Raw genomic sequence first — 4426 nt, 5'->3', positions numbered from 1 at the left:
GCCCATTTCCAGCCAGCGATGCAGGGCAGCAGCTCCCATGCTCTGGTTCCTTCTGTTGTTCTTTCCCAACTCTGTTATCCCCCAAAGGTGTTTTGCACAAGGACAGATGAGCTGCCTCACCTCTCGGTGCCCAGCTGGTAATGAGCTGCCACACTACCACAATTCTGAATCAGCAGACTCTTGCGGGTGCTGCCCTTGACCGGACACTTTGAGAAGTCCAGCTCGTCTGGGAAGTCCAGGATAGCTCGGGCAGGGATGGCCCGAATTGGCACAACTATCCTTTCCTCTCCACTGACGCAGACGAGCTCATGGGAATAAACCTGCAGGAAAAGAAACTGTCTCAGCACAGGTCATTTGGTGCCATCTTCATGGCAGAAGAAAAGCCATTTCCTATATCCCTTCAAGGGTATCAATTTACCTATTCCACCCCAAAATGAACAATAAGTTCTACTAATATCTCACATTTTAAAGGCAGCAGTGCACTTTGCAAAACCTATCTCAGTGGCATTAAGCTCTTGTGTCACTTGGGTCATACAGACAAGTGCCCAGGGCCACCATAATTTTTACTCTCAATTTTAATGATGTTAAATAATTCCTAAGTCCCTTCTAAGGAACATAGAGCTAGGGAACACAGGACATTCCTCCTTAGGTTACTATATTCCCACTGATTGAGAATAGGACAAAGTGTTAAACTGAATCTAAGCAGCAAAAGGAAACTGAGAGAACAGCTGCACCCAAAGAGATCCTGGACCTCTGGCCTGGTGTAGAAATATCTGTTTGCTCAGAACTCCCCTCTAACTTTGCCTCTCCAACCAAGTCACGAGAAGAACAGTGCTAAGAGGTAGCAGGATGCTGTTGCAAAGAGCCTCTCTTTGTTTCCCTGCAAGGCTTCCTCCCTTCCATGCCATGTCCTAAACCCCTCTGTATGAACAAGCCTCCAGATCACAGCGCTGAGAGCAGACTTGCCAGGGCCTCGGCACTGGTGTTCAAACTTGCACGCAAAAGCACAATTGGCATGGAATGGGCGCCAGCTGACAGAGCAGCCACAGTGACAGGCATGAAGACAGAGCCGCAGCAGTGTCGCTGCCACCGGCTCTGGGCCCACAGGTCTGCCTGCCTGCAGGCTGTACCTGCCCTACACGAGCTCTTTCAGGCAGGTGTCCAAGTCCCCTGCAGCTCACCAAGCTCCTGCTGACTAAGGGCACCTAGAGCTCAGTGTGCCTGTGCCAGGCTGGGCCCACGGGCACAGCACATCCTCTGCCCTGGCCTTGCAGCCGTATCATGGTCAGCTGTGCTCTGGGACAGCACAGCCGCAAGGCTGGAGAACAGAGGGTGTGAAAAAGCACCGTCCTTGCTCCAGCCCCGGGTGAGGCAGGGAAGCTGTTGCCCGTCAGGAAGGCGGAAAGCTCTCTGACCTCTTTGTTCCTCTAGTACTTTGCAGAATAACGAAACCCCTTCCACTATACCTAGAGATGGCCAGACATCTATCAACACCCCTCTACCGTTTGCCTACTGTTCCCTGGGCATCTTTCTTCCCTTGGGAATGCTCAGAGGAATGTGCAGCGAGGGGAAGCAGGGCCTGTCAGGCCTGGGTGCAGGGCCTGACAGCACATGCCAAGCTGGGACTGGCTGCAGGCTGCCTGCCCACGGCCTGGAGCCAAGCTCACAGCATGGGCTGTACCCAGAGTGCAGGGACAACAATGGCTTTGGAGATAAATCTGTGTTTTGGCTCCTCCAGTCTCACCTTGTTCTCGTCAGGAGTGAAGTGGACGTGCACATCGGTAATGGCGCCTCCTGGCACGGCACGGCATGCATCACTGGGGCCCGCCAGCTGGAAGTAAGGTGAGCTCTCCATGGAGACCTGCACCCCCTGAAGATTCTGCAGGAAAGACATGGAACCATGATTTTGCCACTTGAGGAAACAGGACAAGAGGAGACCTGTCCATGCCCTGGTGACGTCCTTCCTTGACCCCTTTTCCAAAGCCCTTTCTGCTGTGGAGGTACAGGCACAGAATTCCCAAGGGTGAACTTGAATCCCTTCTGTCTGGCTCCAGCATTTTGGCCAGGGGCAGTAGGGCAGTGCCTGGTGGGAAGGAAGGGCCGAGCAGGTCAGCACCGGCAGGATGGAGACAAGAGCACCTGAACCAAATCATCTGCATATTCAACAGGGCCAAAAACCTGCTGATTTCTGCCTGCACACAGCTATGCAGTCGTGTTCCACGGAGGGAATGGGCTACCTGAAAGCATAACAGCACATTCTCCTGCGGGGAGGAAGAAATTCCTTTCTAGCAGGTCAGCTTTGGATAGGGCAGTTCTGGGGGATACAGTCATGCAGGCAGAGCAGCAAGAGAGGAGACCAAACACTGTGGCCTTACTGGGAACAAATGCAAACCTGAAAAGCAAAAGAAGGAACACAGCAATCCCTAAAAAAGGGAGATGACAAAGAGAATTTAAAGCGCCAGTAAAGCAGCAAGGAAGAATCATCAACTGATTACAGCAATCACCTCCCCGAAAGTGATGGAAACACAGACAGGTTGTGCCTGTTGACTGTGGGCTTCAAAGGCATTTTCCTCCTGGAGAAACCTTGCAATTCTTTAGGGGAATGGTCTCTCGCCTTTTGACCCTTCTGGAATTTCCTCCCTACATGTCCACACCTAATTGGCTGAATGCCAGGACCCTCCCAAAATAGGAGACTAGATAAGACCCCTGGATTTCTTTGTTCTCTCTCTTTCGGCCCCTGGACCCCTTTGAGGAATAAACGACTTGGAATAATCTGGGGGTAAGAACCTCTTTTGAAATCTTTTGTCCTGTCCCTTCGGAGATATTCCTCCAAAGCCTCTCCAGAGCTAGCCCCGGGGAGGGGGGCCGGGCCTGCGGGGGGAATATTTCAAAACATGACCAGCACTGACTCACAGTGTGGTTTCAGTATTAAAAGCCAACCTTGGCTCTCCAGGGGTTCTTGCTGCCTGTGCAGGCAAGCTGGGCTGCTGGGCATTCCCGCTTGCAGCCAGCAGGCCAAGTTCTGCTCTCTGGGATACACAGACACAGCAAACATGCATTTTCAACACATAGATATCAACCCCTGAGCACCAAAATGCTCTCAAAAAGTCTAAACCAGATGATTTTGAGTCCTTCCTGTCTCTTCCCACCAGCCCACTCTTGGCACAAGCCTCATTTAAGAAAATGTTTCCCTGACTGAAATTCAAATGGTCTCAGTTTTCCCCTTTAGAGTCCAACACGACTGCTGACGTTTTTCAACTTTTTCCCTCTCAGCTCTCTTGGGAAACTGCAAAACAGGAGCACATGGCTTTGGATGTGCTGTGGTTCTCCAAAGGGAAAGCAGAGCACCATGCTGCTTTTTGAAAACCTGAGCAGAGCGGGATGAAGCTTAGCAGGAGCCTGAAGTGGCACCTAAAGGCCTCCTACTGCTTCTGCTACATCAATCTGATTCCAGGGCTGTTTCAGAACATTTCCTGCCGTGCCAGTGCCACTAATGATAGTGATTCCAGCAGAAAGCGTAGACGACTCAGCCCCTGAGCTTTGACTGTGAGCTGCACAAAGGGAGCCAAACAGGCTCATTTCCCCAGGCAAATGTCAAGGGACTGTGGAACGAGCCCAGGGGAGGGGATCTGATGCTTCCCCAGCTCAGCCCGTGGTGGGGACCTCACCTGCGCCTTGCGGGAGAAGCCTGGCAGCACCAAGTCCACAGACTCTCCTGGCTTCAGGTCCATTGACAGCGGCTCCAGCCCAAACACGGGGGCCGTACGTTTGCGCCTCTGGGAATCACGTTTGGCCTTGGGGCTACTGTGGGCTGAGGTGCTCTGGCCCTCCTTCCCAGCTGGCCTGTTACATTCCACCTTCCAGAAGAGCTGATGGAAGTGGTGGCCCCCATCTGTTAGTCTGAACTGATGAGCACAGGGAAGGAGGCTAGAAGAGAAACCAGAATGGAAAATAGTATGGGAGAAGCTATTGTCCTGGTCATCAGATTGCTCCCAATGAGGATTCTGAGCTGTTAATAGCTTGGAGACCGTCTTCATTTGCAGCTCTTAACGTGGACCGGGAACAGTGTCTGATAAGCTGCCCTTCTGATGTCGTTATTGCAAGGAGGAATATGTTTCTAATGGTAATGTAGCATTTTCCAGGCCAGGCTAACAGGATCTGGTGTTTTCCTCCAAAATGTGTGTTCTGGGGTGATTCATACTGTTACTGTATTTTGCATTAATCTGCACCCGAAACTGTTATTGAATCTTTGAGATCCTGCACCTGAGGCCCTTGTGTGCGGGGGTATGATTGCAGGCATTTTTAAAAGCCAGCGCGGAGGAAGTTTCTGGACGATCCCAGCAAGCTGCTAGAAATCATCTGTCTGCTCTAGGAGAGGAAACCAGGGGAGCAGGGGCTCTCTCGTTCATAGAAGCTTTGGTTTTGC

This window comes from Chamaea fasciata, unplaced genomic scaffold (genome assembly GCF_029207755.1).
Source record: "Chamaea fasciata isolate MVZ Bird 193981 ecotype frontalis unplaced genomic scaffold, bChaFas1.0.hap1 SCAF_12, whole genome shotgun sequence".
Taxonomy (NCBI): domain Eukaryota; kingdom Metazoa; phylum Chordata; class Aves; order Passeriformes; family Sylviidae; genus Chamaea; species Chamaea fasciata.
This window is presented reverse-complemented; position numbering follows the sequence as displayed.